The following is a 23238-nucleotide window of genomic DNA, read 5'->3' as shown; positions in this document are numbered from 1 at the left end:
CCCTGAGTTCAAGCCCAAGTAATAACAAAAAATGACTTTAAACAAAGATCTGTATTGTATTATTATGATTCAGGACCAGAGCTATAAAACTAAACTTAAGAGCTTCAATTCCACTGAAGCCTCAAATGTATTTTATCCAAGGAGAAAGTTGAACATTGGAAGTGTTGATTTAATGTGTCAGTGTGAAAATTAATTATCTATCATTGGTTAGCAATTTATTATGCCTATTGCTTCTATTAGGTTATTAAGGGATATTATAGAAAATAAATTTAAAATAGATAGGGTCTTCAAAGATTATATACACAGAAATATATATACATATATTACAGTAAGACATACTGAAAACAAACTATTATATTAGTCACTTTATGATTACATATTTTCTTAGGAAACAGCCTAATGGAGACCAGGAGTCAGAAGTATATGTTGTAGATAAAATTTTACTTGAACTTTCTGAGATTAATTCCATCATCTATATACCTACGTAACAGTATACTTACACGACTATCTCTGGTGGTTCAATGCAAAAATCATAGTAAATTAGAGCTAAAAGTCAAGGTAAGCATTATATCATTCAACATCTTTTTAAAAGAAATACAGAAAGAGACCAAGGTAATGATCATTGCAATATTGAATCTCCAAATCACTTCTCTTGAGAAGAACTCTCAGACCAGAAGGAAGGAAAAAAGAAATGAAAAGCTTTGGAGTGAAAAAAAGAACAAAATTGGCAAACCAGCCAGTAATTTCCTTTTTAAAATTATTTTTATTGTTATTGTAAAGGTGAGTTACCTTTACATAAGTCAGATAATGAGTACATTTCTTTTTAAACAATTTCACCCTCTCCCTCATTATTTCCCAGTTTATCCCTCTCAAGTCTCTTCCCCTACAAGTTGTATACTTCATTTTCGACATAGGATCTAGTAGTATCATTACTGAATTAGTTCACCATTTGTCTCACCATTTCTGTGATCCCCGTTACCCTCTCCTAAATAGATAGACTTGTAGGCAAGATAAAAATTACAGAAATCAAAAATAACAAAGGAGGGGGGGAAAGCAAAATAACAAAAAAGCTCTTGTTTCCATTTCTTAGAATTCATTTTGATAAACATCCTTTTATATAACCATATGTACATATCAATTGAGCCTTTGTGATCCTCTCCTATGAATATCTTCTTTTGGTCTTACTGCATGAATATTCAGAGTTCCATATCATGTCCAAGTATATATATTTTTTGTCTTTTACCATTCAGCGTGTTTACTTGTAGATTTATAGGCACGTTCCCATCAAAACAAATGAGGGAAACCATGCAACCTATGTTTCTCTTGGTTTGGCTTACTTCATCCAGGCCCTAAGTTCAAGCCTCATGACTGACAAAATAAAGCAAAAAACCTAAAGTAAAAAATTTCAGATCTAGAATCCCATGCACAGCCACAACAAATAAAATATAGTCAGAATAAACACATAGGGAGAGGATACTGCTCAGTGATAGTGTGTTTATGATGTGTAAAGAAAGAGGATGGAGGAGAAGGAAGAGGAAGGGGTAAATTATAGAGAAAAGTAAACTCATAATACAAATATTGCCAGGGATGAAGAGGAAATATACAGTATGTACATGCATGTTCATTTTATTTCTCAATAAATATCCAATTAGGAAAATGAAAAGTGACTATCAATGAAGGCAGTGGGTTAATGGGGCTAGACTAAGGATGATATTTCTCATGCATAACTTCTATATAATCTTAAATCTGTAAATATAGTATCAAAAATATAGTGCCATTTAAAAAGTAAAAGGTTAACCTTTAGGATCCTCATTTCCTCTTCTTTTATTCACATATTTTTAGATGTGAACAACTAAAATTTTCTAAGACTATAAAATATATTAAATGGATAAAGACTTTACATAAGTACTTTATAGAAATAGAATGTCAAGGGACTTTTGGAAATAATAACATCCTTACTAGTAGTTAGGGAAATACTAATTGAAATGATAATTATATAGGTTAATATTGGTCATTGGTTTGGTATAGTAATGCATAGGAAAATAATGTCTGGTTAACAGGTGCAATGAGCAATATCTAGAAAGCTTATGATATGCATAACCTTTAATATAAGCATTCCTTGGGGTTTTACCTCACACAAACTCACACTTTTGCAACTAAATATACAAGAACATTTGTGTCAGAACGTATATTCAGTAGTGAAAAATGAAAGTTCTGAAGAATTTGAATGGAAGAAGAAGAGCTAAGGTAAGGAAAAGGGCTCTATTCTCAAACCCTTTTTAGGTATCAGGCAAAAAGATTGTTTTTAATTGTATATTGTATCTTTTTTTCTTTCTTTTTTTATTGTGAAAATACTGTACAGAGGGGTTACAATTACATGGGCAAGATAGTGAGTACATTTCTTATCAAGCATTGTAGCCTCCTCCTTTGTTTACCTTTCCCATCCCTTCCCATCCTTCCCCCCGCACCCAATCCTTCCCCCCCCCCCCGTTGTGAAGTTCGTTTTTGACATGACAACTTGTACTTCTCATTGTTGCAACAGGTCCACCTGTATCCTATTTAAATGACTTGTTTTTCCCCTTCCCCTCCACAAATTATACTGACATCAAATACAGTGAAAGCAGGGGTTATACTGTGGGGGAGGGACATACAAATCAACAAAGAGATAATCTTATAAATGCGTTAGAAACACATGCATGAAAGAAAAAAAACATTTAAAATACATATCTTAGGGTTCATTTTCCTAACATCACCTTATCTGACCTTTTCTGCTTGACTCATACATATACTAGATATTGCAAATAAGGGAAATCATGGGACCTATGTTTCTTTGGGCTTGGCTTACTTCACTTAATAGAACTTTTTCCAAGTCTTTCCATTTCCTAACAAATGGGGCAATGTCATTCTTTCTGGGGGAGGCATAGAATTCTATTGTGTATATATACCACATTTTCTTGATCCATTCATCTACTGAGAGGAATCTGGGTTGGTTCCAGATCTTAGCTATGGTAAATAATGCTGCAATAAACATAGTTGTGCTAGTAGCTTTAGTGTGGTCTTGTTTGTAAACATTTGGGTAAATGCCCAAAAGTGGGACTTCTGGGTCATAGGGGAGCTTTATGTGGAGTCTTTTGATGAACCTCCATACTACTTTCCAAAGTGGTTGAACAAGTTTACACTCCCACCAACAATGAAGTAAGTTTCCCTTCTGTCCACATCCCCTCCAGCATCTGTTGTTATTAGAGTTCTTGATTTTTGCCATTCTAACTGGGGTGAGGTGGTATCTCAATATTGTTTTTATTTGCATTTCAAAAAGATTTTTTATTAATAAGTTTTTTATTGTGAATATACCATACAGAGGGGTTACAAGTACATGAGCAAGGTGATGAGTACATTTCTTATTAAGCATTGTTGCCTCCTCCTTTGTGTCCCCTTACCATCCCTGCCCTCCCATCTCCTCCCCATTCCACCCCCCAGCCAAAGTTGTAAAGTTTGTATTTCGACATAATGTCTTGTACATCTCATTGTTGCAATGGGTCCACCTGTATCCCTATTTAAACAATTTTTTCCCTTCCCCTCCACAAATTATACCAACATCAAATACAGTGAAAACAAGGGTTATACCATGGGGGAGGGACATACAAAGCAACAAAGAAATCTTCTTACAAATATGTTAGAAACAATAGCAAGAAAGAAAATTAATTTGAGTCCTTATCTTGGAGTTCATTTCACCTAACATCAACTTGTCTGACCGTTTCTGCTTGTCTCAGACATATATAAGGGAAACCATGGGATCTATGTTTATTTGGGCCTGGCTCACCTCTCTTAATATAATTTTTCAAAGTCTTTCCATTTCCTAACAAACAGGGCAATGTCATTTTTCTGATCGAGGCATAGTATTCCATTGTGTATATATACCACATTTTTTTGATCCATTCATCTACTAGGAGCATCTGGATTGATCTGAAAATATCTCCCAATAATACTGAGAGTCAAATTTCTTTCTTCTTTTTTATTATATTTTTTATTGCAAAGATACTGTACATTGGGGTTACAGTTACATGAGTAAGGTAATGAGTACATTTCTTCTTGAGCATTGTTACCACATCCTTTGTTTTTCCTCAACCATCCCTCCTCCACCCCCACCTCCCCACCACTGCCCTCACCTTCAAGCTGTAAAGTTCATTTTTAACATAGTGTCTTGTACATCTCATTGTTACAATGGGTTAGGCTTTATTCTTTTTTTTGTGTGTAGGTCGTGGGGCTTGTTTCAGCATTTTGTTATTTCCCTTCCCCTCCCCAAATTATAAAAATGTATATATAAGATGCGGGGTACTAGAATCAAATACAGTGAAAACAGGGGTTATAGCATGGGGGAAGAACATATGAAAGAAACAAAAGAAATCACATAGTACATTTTAAGTACATTAAAAACAACAGCAACAAAGCTAAAATACCTTGTGTCTCTATCTTGTAGTTCATTTCCTTTAGCATCTTCTTATATGGTCATATGTGCATAGCTTTTGACCTTTTCTATGTGGCTGGTAAGATTCTCCTAGACATATAGTAGTTATTACAAATAAAGGAAAACATTGGACCTATGTTATTTGGGTCTGATTTACTTCACTTAGTATAATTTTTTCCAAGTCTTTCCACTTCCTAACAGATAGGGAAGTGTCATTCTTTCTGATGTAGGCATAGAATTATATATATATATATATATATATATATATATATATATATATATATATATATCACATTTTCTTGATCCATTCATCTACTGAGGGGCATCTGGATTGGTTCCATATCTTAGCTATGGTGAAAAATGCTGCAATAAATATAGTTGTGCTGGTAGCTTCAGCATGGCCTTATATGTGATCATTTGGGTAAATGCCCAAAAGTAGGATTGCTGGGTCATAGAGGAGCTCTATGTGGAGTCTTTTGAGGAACCTCCATGCTACTTTCCAAAATGGTTGAACAAGTTTACACTCCTACCAACAATGCAGTAAGGTTTCCTTCTGTCCATATCCCCTCCAGCATCTGTTGTTATTGATTATAGCCATTCTAACTGGGGTGAGGTGGAATATCATTGTTATTTTGATTTGCATTTCTTTATGGCCAGAGAAGTTGAGCTCTTCATGTGTCTATTGGCCATTCTTATTTCCTTTTCAGAGAAGTCTCTAAGTCTTTAGCCCACTTATTAATTGGGCGGTTGTTCTTTGAGGATTTGTTGTTGAAGGATTTAATTTTTTGAGTTCTAAATATATTTTGGATATGAGACCCTTGTCCGTGAATAGATAGTGAAGATCTCCTCCCAATGTGGGCTTTCTATTGATCTTGCTAGCTTTGTCCTTTGCTCTGCAGTAGCTCTGAAGTTTCATGCAATCCCACTTGTCCAACCTTTCTTTGATTTGTTGTGTTTCTAGGTCTTTATTAAGAAAATTTTGTGGGGCTGGGAAGGTGGCTCAGTGGTAGAGAGCTTGCCTTGCATGCCTGAGGCCCTGGGTTCGATTCCTCAGCACCACATAAGCAAAAAGAAAAAAGCCGGAAGTGGCACTGTGGCTCAAGTGGTAGAGCACTAGCCTTGAGCTGAAGAGCTGAGGGACAGCACCCAGGCCCAGAGTTCAGGCCCCACGACCGGACCCGCCCCCCTCCCCCCCCCCCAAAAATTTTGTCCTCGGCCAAGGAGCCCTAGAGTTTCTCTTATTCCTTCCTGTAATGTTTTCAGGGTGTCTGCTTTGACTTCGAGATCTTTGATTCAATTAGGAGTTGATTCTGGTGCAGGGTAATATACAAGGATCTAGCTTTAGCTTTCTGCAGGCGTTTAACCAATTTTGCCAGTGCCATTTACTGAAGAGGCTGTCTTTCTTCCATTCGATTTTTACCTCCCTTATAGAAGATTAGGTGGCTATAGATCTGTGGGTTCATTTGGTGGTTTCGGTTCTATTCCATTGATTCTCTGGTCTGTTCTTCTGCAGTACCAAGCTGTTTTGGTTACTATGGCTTTGTAGTAGAGTTTGAAATTTGGTATTGATATTCCTCCAGCTTTGTTCTTTCTGCTAAGAATTGGTTTTGTTCTTTGGGCTCTTTTATTGTTCCATATAAATTTTTGGGTGGCTTCTTCTATTTCCTTGAAGGATGAGGTTGGGATATTGACAGGTATCACATTGAATTTGTAGATAGCCTTTGGCAGTATTGCCATTTTCACAATGTTAGTCCTCCCAATCCAGGAGCATAGAAAGTTTTTCCACATCCTTACTTCTGCTTTAATTTCCTTTTTCAGGTTTTTGAAATTTTCATCATAGAGGTCCTTCACTTCTTTAGCTAATTCCTAGGTATTTTATTTTTTGTGGGGCTACTACAAAAGGAGCTGCTTTCCTGATTTCAGCAATGCTCTTCTCATTGTTGGCATACAGAAAAGCCATTGATTTTTGAGGGTTAATTTTATACCCTCCTACTTTGCCAAAGTTTCAAATCAGCTAGAGTAACTTGGGAGTGGAGTCCATGGGGTCCTTTAAAAACAAGTTCATGTCATCTGCAAAGAGGGAGAGTTTTACTTCAGCTTTCCTTATTTGGATCCCCTTTATGTTTGCATCTTGTCTTATCGCTGTAGCTAGGCATTCTAATACTAAATTGAAGAGAAGTGGAGAGAGTGGACATCCTTGTCTAGTTCCTGAATTTAGAGGAAATTGCTTTAGTTTTCCATTATTAAGTATAATGGTGGCTGTAGGTTTGTCATACACAGCCTTTATTATATTGAGGAATGTTCCCTGGATTCCTAGTTTTTCCAGAGCTTCCATCACAAAGGGGTGTTGGATCTTGTCAAGTGCTTTTTCTGCATCTATTGAGATAACCATGTGGTTCTTATCCTTGCTCTTGTTGATGTGATGAATTATATTGATTGATTTGTATATATTGAACTAGTTTTGCATCCCTGAAAAGAATCCTGTTTGATCATGGTGTATGATTTTTTTGATGAGTTGTTGAAATCAATTGTCCAAAATTTAGTAGAGAAGTTTTGCATCAATGTTCATCAAATAAATGAGTCTATAGTTCTCTTTCTTTGATGAGTCCCTGCCTGGTTTGGGGATGAGGGTTATAATGGCTTCGTAGAATAAATTCGGTAGTGAACTTCACTTTCAATTTCATTGAGGAGTTGGAGGAGTATTGGTGTGAGTTCTGCTTTGAAGGCCTTGTAGAATTCCGGTGTAAATCCACCGGTCCTGGGCTTTTCTTGGGTGGGAGGTCTCTTACTGGTATTTCTATTTCAATGCTTGATATTGTTCTGTTTAGTTGTTTTAAAGCATCTTGATTTAGTTTGGGCATGCCAATATTTGCTAGAAATTCGTCCATTTCTTCTAGTTTCTCAAACTTTTTTTTTTGTCAGTCCTGGGGCTTGATATCTAGGCTTAGGCACTGTTCCTGCGCTCTTCAGCTCAAAGCTAGCACTCTACCACTTGAGACACCATGACACTTCTGGCCTTTTTTTGTGGAGCTGAGGAATCGTACCCATGGCCTCATGCACGTGAGAAAAACACTCTACCACTGAGACACCTTCCCAGCCCCAAGATTCTCAAACTTATTAGCATAAAGGTTTGAGAAGTATCCCCTTATTATGTTCTGAATCTTGGTTGTTTCTGTGGTGATGTTTCCATTCTCATGTCTGAGTTTGTTAATTTGGGTGAGTTCTCTTTTTTTCTGATAAGATTTTCTAAGAGTCTGTCAATTTTGTTTTTATGAAGAATCAATTCTTTTCTTTGTTGATTCTTTCTATGTTTTTAAAACACTAATTCATTTAATTTTGATTTAATTTCAATTATTTATTTCCATCTACTGGATTGTAGTTTAGCCTGTTTCTCTTTTTCAAGGAGTTTTAGGTGCCTCATTAAATTGTTGGTTTCAGATCTCTCCAATTTGTTGATGTAGGAACTCAGAGCTATAAACTTGGCTCTGAGTACTGTTTTCTGGCTTCTTTTTCACATTCCCATTCTAATTTGGAAATGATTATGTTAACATTGTATTTGCAAAGTGGCTATTGAAGAAAATTTTGTAATAGCAAACCATTCACATTATTAAGTCTGATTACACAGGGATTGAGAGCTAGATTTCTTTACTTTTAGAAACAAAATGAACATTGGATATTAGAGCTACTAGTTTTAAAATTTATTAAGATATTTAGAGATTTATTTACACAGTTTTAATTTTATAATCTACATTTGGCTTCTTTTTTGGCAGTATTTGAGATGAAAGCCAGTACCTTGTACTGTGAGGCAAGCACATTACCATTGAGCTACATCCCTAGGTCTGTATTATACTTGGCTTTTAATTTTAATAGATATTTTGATTTAGAACATTTCTGTAAATAGCAGAATTTTCACAAATTAAATGAAAATGTTTAACAATCATTTAATTAGAGATTTTTCTGAAATGAAAGCAAGAAAACATTTTATAAAATAAGCATACAATAATTAATAAATTACATTCCTGATATTTTTTACTCTCCTAAACTCACTAATCCAACACTTAAATGAGAAAGACTAATAATGGCTAATTTTAGTAGCTCAGCTTAGAATCATGGAAACTTTGAAAGTTCATCACTGTGAAGCTGTATTTGCTAAAATACAAGGTGTTTGTGTGTGTGTGTGTGTGTGTGTGTGTGTGCACGGCCACATGTGTGTGTGTGTGTGTGTGTGTGTGAATGCATTTTAGATGTTACCTACTTCTTAGCTCAATTTATAACTTGCAACTATTTGGACATATAATGCATACCACCACATACTATTAGGAACTGGCTTTCTGATTCATACCTTTTCCTCAAGGATTTTTGTCTTCCCACTGAGTCTTCCTGCCTGTCTTTCCTTCCTCCCCTCCTCCCTCCCTCCCTCCCTCCCTCCCTTCCTTCCTTCCTTCCTTCCTTCCTTGCTTCCTACCTTCCTTCTTTCCTTCCTTTTCCCTCATTTCTTCCCTCTTCTCTCCTCCCTACCTATCCCTCACTCCTACATTAAGCAATTGCTATGTGTTTCTACCATTAAACTTGCATGCTTATCTCATTATGATGCTCAGAAAAACAAAGTGGGTCTCAGTTAGCAGTATCAATTCTTCCAATAGCCTCACATGTTTCCGTTTTTGTTATCATTTTATACATAGAGCCTTTTTGTAGGAAATCATCCTCATAACAGGACATACTATGCCTTGTTCCTGTACCTTCTCCCTCCTCTCTTATTCCTCATTTTTGGTGTAAGAACCAAGCACATTCCCTAATGTCTTTTTGTGATTGAGTGTGAGATTATGGATAGTGGTATTTGCATGTGAAAACTACCCAGGTTCATTAGGAAAGTTTTAATGCTAAAACTCTTAAATTTTTATATTAAACAAAGAAATGAAAAGGTATTTCATTTCATTTCTTTGGATTCTTTAAATATCTTAAGAAATCATATAATTAGAAAAGATATTTTTAACAGAAATGCCTCATTTTTGAACAATACATATATGAAATGTTATAATTATACACTTTAGATTGCAGATTTTGCTGCAATTATAAGAGAAAAAGTACAAAGAGGACTTTTTTAATTGGTCATGGGGCTTGAACTCTGGGCCTGGGCACTATCCCTGAGCTCTTTTGCTAAAGGTTAGCACTCTACTACTATGAGCCACCATGCCACTTCTGGTTTTCTCATGGTTAATTGAAGATAAGCGTCTTATGGACTTTCCTTCCCAGGCTGGCTTTGAACCTTGATCCTCAGATCTCAGGCTCCTAAGTAGCTAGGATTACAGGCAGACATTTTTTAAATAAAGGTGTTAATTTCTTTTACCCAAAAAGATTCAAATTCTTAATCCCAAAGCCCTCTTCATGAAGCCTTTGAAATGTGTGCTTACCATCTTTCAGTATTCTCTGGGCTTAAGAGAAATAGCTGCTCTAAATTTTCTTTAAAGTATTGACCCAACCTTTCAACCTCCAAACACCACTTATTTATTACTTCTTCACTCTATGCGGTTCATGTTTTCATACAGTGTCTAGAAAACAAGCTGCATTTATTGTCATATTTACTTTTCTGTTGTGGGTTAACACCTAAACATCCACAACTACTGAATACAGCTTCTGAGAAGCATTAACTGTGATCCTACTCTGAAATGATATAATTATACAACAGAAGGTAACAAAAAAGATTTATAAGAATGTTATAAAAAAATTGTTCTGGGGCTGGGAAGGTGGCTCAGTGGTAGAGTGCTTGCCTTGCATGCCTCAGGCCCTGGGTTTGATTCTTCAGCACCACATAAGCAAAAAGAAAAAAAGCCAGAAGTGGCGCTGTGGCTCAAGTGGTAGAGCCCTAGCCTTGAGCTGAAGAGCTGAGGGACAGCGCCTAGGCCCAGAGTTCAGACCCCACGACCGGACCAAAAAAAATTGTTCTGGTTATCTTTATGGAAGTGAATATTCAATAAGGAATGTTATTTTTGATAGTTTCTAAAAATATTGAAAAGAATTTGCAGGACTAGCTGCTTTTTATTAGTTACCATCTCCCTTTACTCTTTAAAAATCCTTTACTTGTTGGCATCAAAAAATGATGACCTGAGGCTAAAGCCAAATGAGGATACAGAGAAATCCTCTTTCCTAAATAGCAGCCATGGAAACATGAGAAATTGATTTTTTAAAAACTCTGCAAAATGAACTAACCAACTCTGTAAAGTTACCAAAAGTACATAATAATCTGAGGAACATATATGCTTAAAACTGCTGAATTGCACACATAAACCATGAATCTGTAATGTTCTTGACCTGTGCTGGGGGAAAAAACTTAGGTTTATGATTTGGCTGGTGGTGCTATTTGGGAAGAACCTGAAAACTTTAGGGCCTAGCTGGAGAACTAGATCACTGGGAGTGTCTTGGGAAAGGACATCTTATCCAGGGAGCCTGCTTCCTGGACACCATGAGGTGACAAGTTTGCTCCTCCAAAGCCTCCGCACCATGATACTCCACATCCCCATGGCCCAGAAACAACAACAGCACACCATGGACTGGAATCTCTGAAAACATGAGCCAAACAAATCTTTCCTCCTTTTGAGTTGTTCACTCAGATATTTTGTCAAAGTAACAACAAATAATGTCTGACTAATGCACTGTGGTTGCTCCCATTGAACACCCAACTCTGGCTTCTTTTGTTGCAGCTGAAAGGGACACATTCAGTTTGCAGTGGTGGATCCTACGTGCGACAACCGTGTTCTAGAGGGAAGTGGTGATTGCTGAGGTTTCACTCAGCTCTAGGTCTAGGTTAAGGTAAATGTGGCACTCATCTTCATAAATGGACTTTAAGGAAGCATGAAATATGCAAGAAAACCAGATGCTGTTGGCTCATGCCTGGAATCCTAGCTACCCAGGAGGCTAAAATCTAAGGACCAAGGTTCAAAGCCAGCTCAGTCAGAAAAAACTCTGTGCAGCTCTTTTATCTCCAACTAACCATCAAAATGCTGGACTGGAGGCATGGCTCAAATGGTAGAGTGCCAGCTATGAGCCAACCAGCTGTGAAAGTATGAGGCCTTGAGTTAAATCCCCACTACTGGCAAAAAATGCATTAAACAGAAGACATTATATTTCAGTGAAATATTTTTTAATCTCTAAAGACTCCATGATATAGAAAATAAGATTATACTTTTGAACCAGTCCTGTTTGGGCATGTACATTCCTGGCTGAGCAGTTTTCAGAGAAAAACATATTCAGGTTTTATTTGTTTAAATAGTTAAAGCAATAAAGTTTTCTCTGGTGTTTTACCTGCATGCATAAAATCTGATAGATGGTATTTCCATTATGATTCTAATAAACCCTTCAAGTTTTGGGTTGAAATTTTATTTGGGTTCAAAAATCTTTTAAAAGTTTTTTACAGACTTTAGGTAGAAAATATTTTCAATTGCTATTAATTTTCAGGTTTATTACATGGTGAATTCTGAATACTGTTTTGTTTCTGTTCTTAAGTTTTATGGAAGCTTTCTCAGTGGTCTAAGATACTGACAAATTCATGAATGATTTATGTATATTTGAAGAAAGTATATTCTCTATTATGTAAGTTCAGAGTTTTCTATTGAGATATACATTATTAATTGCTTCCTATATCCTTCTAAATTTTTTATTGATTTACTGTGTCTTAAATTGAGGGGCACATACAAATCTGCTAGCATTAGTGTGTAGCTGCTATCTACTTCTCTCTGATATATTATATATACTTTTTATATATGCATACGTGTGTAGATGCATTGTATATGTATATATATGTACATATAAACAGTATTTTACTTGAGAGTATGTTTTATTTTTCAAATGTTTCTGGAAACAATATTTCTTGGATTCTTGCATGGTTGTAATAAGAGATATAAAACCCTTGAGTTTTTTTTAATACATTACTTCCTTCTGATAGAGGCATAGAATTCCATTGTGTATCTCTCTCTCTCTCTCTCTCTCTCTCTCTCTCTCTCTCTCTCTCTCTCTATCTATCTATCTATCTATCTATCACATTTTCTTGATCCATTCATCTACTGAGGAGCATCTGGGTTTGTTCTATATCTTAGCTATGGTAAATAATTCTGTGATAAACATAGTTGTTCTGGTAGCTTTAGTATAGCCTTGTTTGTGATCGTTTGGATAAATGCCAAAAAAATGGGATTGCTGGGTCCCATGGTTTCCCTTATTTGCAATAATTAGTATATATCTAGGACAAGCAGAAAAGATCAAAAGCTATGTACATATCACCATTGAATACGATGCTAAGCGAAATGAATCACAAGATAAGGACACAAGTGATTTTTTTCTTGCTATTGTTTTTAATGTATTTATAATGTACTATGGTTTTTTTTGTTTCTTGCGTATGTTTTTCCCCCATGAAATAACCCCTTTTTCACTGTATTTGATTCTGGTGCTCTGCATCTTGTATATACATTTTTCTAATTTGGGGAGGGAAGAGGAAGGGAAATAAAATGCTGAAATAAGGATACAAGTCAACCCATTGCCACAATGAGATGTACAAGACACTATGTTGAAAATGAACTTTACAACTTGAGGGTGGAGAAGGAGGAGTTGGGGAGGTGGGGAGGGAAGGAATTGTAAGGGAAAACAAAGGAGGTAACAATAGTCGATAGGAAATGTATTCTCATTACCTGACCCTTGTAACTGTAACCCCTCTGTACAGTATTTTAAAGTAAAAATATAATAAAATAAATGCATTACTTTCATCTATCTTAAGACCTTGATATCAAAAAGTCCAATGGATATCTGATTTTCCCACTTAAAAAGGTCATATCAAAAATTTTAGTGTAATTTTAAACATGTTAGATGAGGAATAGAGAAAGTAATGCTCTTCTGAATCAGCCTTTATACACAGTTTTGACATTAAACTCATATAGCCATTTCACATGTTCACAAAAGAGGCAATATTTAAATTTTTAATAATTTAAAATAAATTAATAGTTCCATAAATCTAACTACTAAATAACATATGGAAAGTTGAAAAAAAACTTTAATTATAATTCAGAAAAAGATGAAAGGATTGGTGTATTTCAGATATGTCATACTGGAGCTTAAACCAGAGCTTAGCATTTCTAAACAGTTTACTTACCCCATAAATCACACTTCCAGACTTCCAGCCTTTTTTTCTTATTATTTTTGAGAGAAAGACTTGTTGGGATTTGGGAAGGGTTTGTTGTTTGTTTTCTACACATAGACTGGCCAGGTCTGAAATCCTCCTGTTAGTACTTCCCTCTGTAGTTTGCATGACAAGCCATATGACCATGCCCACCTGACTGGCCTGGAGCTATGATCTTCCTGATTTCAGCCTCTCAGACAGCTAGGATGGCAGGTGTACCCCACTATACCCAGCTGTTGATTGAGATGGGCATCTCATGTACTTTTATCCTTCAGCGGAATCCAAACCACAAACATCCCAATTTCCTCTTCCCAAGTATCTAGGATTAAGGATGTAAGTCACTGATACTTGGCTATATTATACATTTTTAAATGGCAAAATGTACATTAAGAGCTGGGAGCATGACTCAAGTGATACTTTGCATAGGAAACTTGAGACCCTGAATTCAAATCCTAGTACTACAAAAATACATTAAACAAAATCAAAGATAAACTGGAGAAATATTTGCAATTTATAACACTCACAAAAAATTAATTCCTTGTACTGGTGGCTCACTCCTATAATAGTAGCTACGAGGGAGGCTGAGAACTGAGCATCATGATTCAAAGCCAGCCCAGGCAGAAAAGTACCTGTGTGACTCATGTCAAATTAACCACTCAAAACTGGAAGTGCCACTGAGACTCAAAATGGCAGAGTGCTAGCCTTGAGCAAAAACGTTTAGTGACAAGACCCAGGTTCTGAGTTCAATTCCCATGACCAAAAAAAAATAATGACTGTAATAAACAAAGACATCTTAAATATAGAGCAGAATAAACATTCAGCTTCTTGAAAGGTAAATGGAAAAAAGATATGACCTTAATCTAACAAAAGAAGTAAGAAATTGATCTAAACAGTTGCATATATGTTGTCTTCATTATAAAAATTGCTAGTTAAGGGGCTAGAAAGGTAGTTCAGTGTTAGAGTGCTTGCCTTGCATGCATGGGACCCTGGGTTCGATTCCTCAGTACCACATAAACAGCAAAAGCTGGAAGTGGCTCTGTGGCTCAAGTAGTAGAGCACTAGCCATGAGCTGAAGAGCTGAGGGATGGCGCCCAGGCCCAGAGTTCAGGCCCCACAACCAACAAAATAAAATAAAATAAAAATTGCTAGTTAAGTCATACTGAGATGCTACTTCTCACACACTAGTTGACAAAAATGTGAAAGTCTAATAATATACTCCATTGACAAAACTTTAAGGAAACAATTATGATCACTTATCACTAATATGCATGCAAAATGATACAATTCCTGTGGAGATGAACATGGTATTTGAAAATTGCATATGTACCTTATATATTGATAATGTTATGTCTATTCCAAACATATATACATATTCCAAATAATATATATTATTCCAAAGATATGTACTTATTTAGTTATTTTGTAATTTAAAAATCACATATGTTCCTTATATATTGACAATGTCATGTCTATTCCAAAGATATATACATTATTCCAAATAATATACATATTATTTCAAAGATATATACTTATTCATGTCGTTATTTTGTAATTTCTATAGAAAAAGAGCACTTATAACCCACATTTTTATCATGAGGGGAATGCTTTGATACTTGAAATATTAGAGTGCCACAAAATAAATATAGATCATTTTACACTAAAATTGTATGGCTTTGTAGATCAATTATTGTTTATGGCTAATAAGTGTGGAATATACCACCTTTTATGAAAGAAACAAGGAAATGGGAATATAAGTATCTATGTATATTTATATTTTCACCTGTCTCTTCACAGAAAGGATTAGCCTTAGCAAGCAAGCATGAGGCCTAAGTTCAAATTCCTATATTGCCAAAAATTGTTAAAAGGGTAACCTAAAAATACCTATATAACCATTCCTATTTAATGGAAAGGAAATACATGGCACACAGGAAAGTAAAGAAAGAAATTCTTCTCTGAATATACCTTGCTACACAGTTTTGAGGTTAACTCATAGTCATCACACATGTTCAGATGTAAAACTAAGTACAAAAGAAGCAATAACTAAAATAATTTAAATTAATTGCATACTAACTATATAAAATAATCAGAGAAAATTATTTGCAATGGCTTTAGTGGTACTTTAATTGAATATTCTTAATGGAATATATCCTAAAGAAAAATTAGGACAGTGAAGAATCTTAAAATTAACTCAAAATTGCTAATAATAGTATCAGTACTATACTGAATCTATTTTGATAATGTAATTAATCCAAATAACTAATTATAGAAATTATAGAAAAAAATTTTAATTATAGTTCATAATCTAAATAATATATAATCTTGCATTTGAACTGAAATTGTTAACATAAAGTCATTTTTTAAAAATATATATATCTTAGCTATGTCAAATGAAATAAAAAAATGAACACAAAGACACTGCCAGAGCAGTAAGCACAGCTCAGCACACAGATTATGGTCTCTAATTATCACTTCCATGACCACCAAAACAAATATCTCCTAAAGTCTATTTCTAAGTTTGAGTTTGAAAATGTACAAATATATAGTGCTAGAAAGAAGTAAGCTGTCAAAGACTGTAAAAAAAAAAGAAAATACTAAAGCCCATGTGACAGGATGTTCATTGATTAAAGATCAAATGATCTGAGCATAAAGTTGAATAATGGGTATAACTGATAAAAGTAAATAAATTAAATATTGCATGCATAAGGATATTCAAAATGAATGCAAGAGAAATAAAGATTAATATCATTGGACAAAAATGGAAGCAAGAAGGACGTAACTATTGAAATTGGCAAAAAAAATCAATAAATGAGGGCAAATATGCTGACTCACACCTGTAATCTCAGATAATTGGGTGGTGGAAATTAGAGGATCAAAAGTTGAGGCTAAATGAGGCAAAACTACAGATAAAGTATCTCAGTTCGTAAGCTGAGATGGTACACACCTATGGTCCTACTTACACACAAGGTGTAAATAGGAGGCTATGGACCGAGGCTGGCCCAAGGAAAATATGTTGAGACCTTACATGAATAAGTAAAGCAAAAAAATAAAAGACTACAGGCATAGCAAGCACAGGCTCTGAGTTCAAATTCTAGAATACATAAATAAATAAACAAATAAAAAAATAAATGTATCTTGACTTTCTGCAGGAATGTTTTTGTGCTAACCAATTAGAAAATAACAATTTTTTAATTCCTAATATTACAATTGATTCTTTAGCCATTATTAATAGATAAAGCCATTAAGTGAAAGTTGCAATGGAAATTGGTAAGGGAAGAAAAACAGGCTACTGACAAATTGATCAAAATTTTAACATCATTGATAGAAAGACACCCTATAATGTGCACCTTCTGAGGTGACATGCAGCATCAATCACATGGATTCTTCTACAAAAGAATGCTTACCCTGTAGTATTGAAGCTAAATGTTATCAAGCCACCAGTATAAAGTCCAGCTTACCAAAATGCAACCAAAAATAGAATAAGTTAAGTGACAGTGAAAGGAACAAACTGCCAAATTGATTGTGTGGATATTTTTATAGGAAATAGGTGTCTGAATTCTGTAACAGGAATATGGGAGAGGAGAGAGCTGGGGGGGGGAGGCAGAGAGAGAGGACTCGTTTACTATTTAAAAGAAAGTTTTAAAAAAGAAATACAAGAGGCAGGTGTAATGACTCATACCTGTAATCCAACCTACTCCAGAGAGGAGATAAAGGGGATTTCAGTTGAAAAAGTTTGTAAGACTTGATTTCAACCAATAAAAGCTGGAGTTGGTGCCATGCACCTGTCATCCCAGCTATTCAGAAAACATACATAGAAAGATCATGGTCTAAGTTAGTCCAGGCCTAAACTTGAGACCTTAATGGACAAAGAGTGCCAGAAGCATGGCTCAAGTGGTTACTGCCTGCCTGGCAACAGGAGGTCCTGAATTCAAACCTCAGTACTGCCAAAAATGCAAATAATAAATGTAACACAATCTAGGCAAATCTAAGTCAAATAATAATTAATGCAATGTGTGGACATCACTTAGATCCTGCTTCAAATAAAGCAATGTAAAAGGTAAATTCAAGAACTTTAAAGGAATTAAGTTATGGACTGTATATTAGTTAACAACAAAGAAATATCCTTGGGCCAAGAGATATAGATCAGTGGTAAAGTACTTGCCTAGCATTTACAAAGCCCTGGATTCAATCCTCAGCATCACAAAAATAAATACTGTTAAGTTTGATAGAGTATTAATTATAAAAATGATATTCTGGTTATCTAAGAAAGTGGAAAATTTCCAAAATTGTTAGAGAGGCATAATAAAATGTGCAGAGATTTTTAAAAGATGACTTACAGGTACCAATGGCTCATAATCCTAGCTACTCAGGTGACTGAGATATGTGGATTAAGAGTTGAAGCCAGCCCAGGCAGGCAAACCTGAGACACTCTTATCTCCAATTAACCAGCAAAGAGCCAGAAGTAGAGATATAAGTCAAGTGGCAAGGCACCAGTCTTGTGTGAAACAACAAGAGTGAGAGGTCCTGAATTCAAGCCCCACAACTAGAGCAAACAAACAAAACAAAAACCTGCATTATTTCTGGGATGTGTTGTAAACTTCCTAAGAAAAGACAAAAAAACAAAATTATGATTAGATGAAATGAATATAGCAAAATCTTGGTCAGCATTGAAATTAGGCAAAGAAAATATAGGGGTTTATTATATTATAAATCTCTTCATGTGTGAGATTTTTTATTATAGATCCTTCTCAAATATTCAATTCTCCCTCAGGTCAGATGGGGTCCAATGTGGTCACAGAAGAAAAAGTTCCCTACTGCTTATGTGCAGCCAGGTGGCAGTTTAAGTAAAGTGTATGAAATGATTTTATGAAAAGCAGTGATTTATAGAATAATCTCTTTGAAAAGTTATTTCAGTTCACTCACCTTCCTTTATAGCTATCTATACAACACTGAAGTTTTGATGACTGGTGATGATTTAACATTAATTACAAAATTTTCTAGATGTAGGATTCAGGGGGATATTATTTTTTACTTTATCCTCAATTTTGATATCGTCACCATGATGGTGGAATCATAATCTTTTTAAATTGCTGGCCATAAACTATGAAGTGTTTTTGTAATACACTACTGGATATAACCTACAATTTGAAAACACCTAATTAGAGGACCTGAAAATATATTTAATTCCTGAAATGAGTACATGAATAATGTAATTGGGAAAATAAATAATCTAGATGTGCATTATAAAAGACATGTGATCCAGGATAAATGAACATTCCAAATTAGTATTTTGCCCTCAAAGGAGGGAGAAATCACTCTACTTAATGATGTTAGCAGAGTCAAGGGAGACAGGTGACATGTACATGAGCCCAGACAGATAAAGAATAGCAGTCCCAATAAGTTTATATAGAAAAGTACATGAACACCAGACATGGAGAAACATGAATTATGTGAATTTGGATAATGTTATAGACTTGTTTGTATTGACTTTTCCAGATGGAAACCTGTTCAGCCTAGAGTCATACCCATGATAACAAAGGAATGATCTGTGTATTAAAATCATATACTAGTTTGAAATTATATTCCTGGATTTACCAAGCTCCTCCATATACATGAATTAAAACAACATTTAATTATAATTATATAATATATGTACGTAACACCTTATAACAACAATAATGATAACCTACCAACTTTTCTAGACTACATTCTATGACCAAAAGGACAAGATCATCTTTACATCTACAAAGACCTACAAGACTTTTCATTGCTAGCCTCCTGGGAAGTTCAGGCACATTCCTCATTTTCATATTTTAGTTCACAGACAGCTTAAAGGTGAGGTGACTGCACTTTGCTCGTACTACTCATAAACTGACTTGATTTACGATGGTACTTTTTGATAACCCTTATCCTAGGAGGATAGCTGTGTGGCCCTGGTAGAAACACAAGAAATGTCTAGATTTACTGCTAACAATAATAGCATAGCTGCGATCTTATATTCACAAACATCATTCACCATAGGAAAATGCAAATTTTCTTAGAATCTTCATTTTCCCCAAACTGACCCAAAAGAACCAACATTGTAATAAATTAAACAAGGCAAATTAACCACTGTGGGTTTCAAGTAATGAAGTGACTACATTATATTACAGATTAATCATCTTTAACTATGATCTGCTCTTTTTCGTCTTCTTTGAGTTAAACACCACTCAATATGAAAATTTAGATTTCAGGAAGAATTTCATGGGGTCTGAATTAGTTTATTTTCTGTTGCTGTTACAAAATACTGAAGCAGCTAGATAATGTGTAAAGAAAAGAGTTGTGGTTTTTTTTTCTCTCACAGTTTTGAAGGCTGATTTCAAGATCATTTGAACCCCTCAGTTTGAGCATCTGGTCTTTACCTTCCTTGTGACTACATTACAGTATGGTGGAGGGAATCATGATGGAGGCATATATGACACAATGATAATCACCATATTACAGGCAGAACATGAGAGAGATTCAAAGGCTAGGATTACTTTATTTTACTTTTTGTCACTTCAGAGTTAGTTTTCCCTATGGAGCTCAATACAAGTCACAGTGATGAATACTGGAATGGCCACCAGTATTTTTCCTATAAAAAGTCCCACTGCTGCTTCCAGTTATTAAGTCATTGAAGGAGATTCCATGCCCTGGCCACCAAATAGATACATAGAAGGAGGTCAAGGTCATGCCATGTTCATACAGTCACTTAAAAATAAAATAAGCTAGACACAAGTGGCTCATGCCTGTAATCCTAACTACTCAGGACACTGAGATATTAGAATCCCAGTTCAAAGCCAGCCCATGCAGAGTCCAACAGACTCTTATCTCCAATTAACCACTCAAAAGCTAGAAGTAGAGCTGTGGCTCAAGTGGTAGAGTGCTAGTGAGTGCTAGTTTTGAGCAAAAAAGCTTAGGGATAGTGCCCAGGCTCTGAGTTCAAATTCCAGTACCGGCACAAAAAAATAATTTAATAAAGTAAAATAAAAAGGCCCAGAAGCCCCATAACCACACATACTTACCACAGTAATAGAAAAATGAACCAAGTTTTCTCTTTCGATAACAACTCACACCTGTGGGAAAGAAGCAGGGACCTACATGAACTACACTGTCATTGTGAGAGTACAGCCTTCATGACCTAACAATGTCATATTCTCAATAATTCCACCACTGGAAACCCAATTACCAGCATATGAACACTTAGGGACCTCATGCACATAATATCCAAACCACAGTAGGTCCCTAAAGTACTGTCCAGAAAAAAATACATATATATATATATATATATTTCTTTTTATTTTTTATTTTTATTGTTGTTGTAGAGTTGATATACAGAGGAATTACAGTTACATGAATCAGGTAATGAGTAATGAGTACAATTCTTTTCGAGCAATATTTCCCCTTCCCTTACTCTGTCCCAGTTTTTTCCCCTCCCGTCCCCCCCCAAAAGACATACAGTTTATTTTCCACATAATGTCTAGCGAGTACCACTGTTTTATTTGTTCACACTTGTTCTACATTTTCTGTGCCCCCCATTACCCTCCCAAATACAAACCAAGACAAAAGGGAAAGAAAACAAAAAAAGCACAATGGCAACTGAAAAATATCTCATTTCCTTTTCTTGGAATTCATTTCATAAAATACTATTTTATATGTTCATATACACATATTGAGCTTTTGTCAACTACTCCTATGCATATCTTCCTTTGGCTCCAGTATTTGAATGCCTAGAGTCCTGTATAATTACAAAAAATCCCACATCATCTTCTGCAACATATGGTAATGCTAGATAAAGGCTAAACATAAGAAATGACGGGGTGGGTAACACAGAAATGTACTCATTACCTTACTCATGTAACTTTAATCTTTACAATAAATAAAAATTTTTAAAAGTTAAACATAGTTGGATGCTGGTGGCTCAGGCCTGTAATCCTAACTATTCAGGAGGCTGAGATCTAAGGATTACAGTTTGAAATTAGCCTGGGCAGGAAAATCTGTGACATACTTATCTTCAATAAAAATTACTCAGAAAAAGCCAGAAGTAGTGCTGTAACTCAAGTGGTGGAACACTAGCCTTGAGCACAAAGAGGCTCAGGGACAGCACACAGGCCCTGAGTTTCAAGCCCCATGACTAGCAGAAAAAAAATTGAACACATAGCAAAAGTGATTAAACATATTTTAAAGTACTCAGTTGATTATGGTGGCACATACCTGTAATCACAGCACTTGGGAGGCTAAATCAGTTCAAGGACAGCCTGAGATATATTGCAAAATATAATAAATATTACTGTTCCAAAATATAAATAAGTAACTATAAAACTAGAAGATTCGTTTCTTTTTTACCATTTTACATATTAAATGAGTAGGATAGTGCACTGTCAAAGACAGATAAAGATTTTAATATTGGTGAAAAAATAATCAACAAAAGCTAACACTTAGCTTGGTGACTTAAATGATAAAAGAAAAATAATCAATATAGATAAAATTTCATAATGATGCTTTAAAAAATACTGGTGATTTTTTCTGAGTAAAAAGAACTGTTTAGATTATTTGCTCTCATTAATTTTCCATTGATAAGGCACTTCAGCAAGTGGAATAAACTAGTCATTTTTATGTTTACAGTGCCAAGGATATCCACCCCCAATTTCTTATAAAGAAAAACGCTAGAAGAAAATATTAGCAGATGAAAATTTGAGTCATCTATTGATTCCACAATAACTTACTAGCAGCTTTTAAGAATCAGTCTAAGAAAGGATTGCAAAGGATCATAAGGTCCATACAATTTTATGTGGTGTTCTCAAGGATTGAATAAAGATTACTATGTTATATATGAGGTGGAGTCCTTTCTATTATACAAAGAAGGTTTGTGGAAAATTCAAGTATTAACAGCATCAATTCTTCCAATTCATGAACACAGTACTTTCTCTACCATTTTAAATCTTCCCTAATTTTACCAGTAATATTTCTACATATTATAATACAATTATTAAATATATTTGTTGAAATCTTACACAATGACTTATATTTGGTAGTAAAATAAATTCATTTTAGTGTCATAATTAGTGTTTCTTTTTATTTATATCTTATTTTTGCAAGGTTTAATTTAGCATAGCAATTATAAAAATAATATATACTTATTGTAAAATAATACCAATTAAACATATACAGCTATAACAGTTGTTTTTATTTCACTAATATATAAATAATTGATATCTAACATTGATTTTTTAATTTTTTATATTTATTATCATTTTTAAACTATATTTTAGTTATCTTGAAGTAATTGTATAAAGATGTTACCAATCAGAATGTCAGTTTATAAGTACAATACATTTTGATCAGTGTCAGCCCTTCCATCATTCTCTCTCCCATCTCTCCCAACTTCACCCATCCCCTCAATGTCCTGTGCTTTGAGTGTTTTGACTGCACTCTCCTCCCCATTCCTCTCTTCATTCTTGGTCATTCTTTCTTAAATATGGACATACAATTGTTTTTGGATATTGAGGATTAATATTTCTAATTTCAACTATTAATTCTAGTACCTTCTTATAAATTCTTTAGTATTATCTTTGTAGATGATCTTATCAACATGTGT

This window comes from Dipodomys merriami, unplaced genomic scaffold (genome assembly GCF_024711535.1).
Source record: "Dipodomys merriami isolate MVZ:Mamm:240054 unplaced genomic scaffold, mDipMer1.0.p SCAF_3, whole genome shotgun sequence".
In the NCBI taxonomy this organism is placed as follows: Eukaryota; Metazoa; Chordata; class Mammalia; order Rodentia; family Heteromyidae; genus Dipodomys; species Dipodomys merriami.
This window is presented reverse-complemented; position numbering follows the sequence as displayed.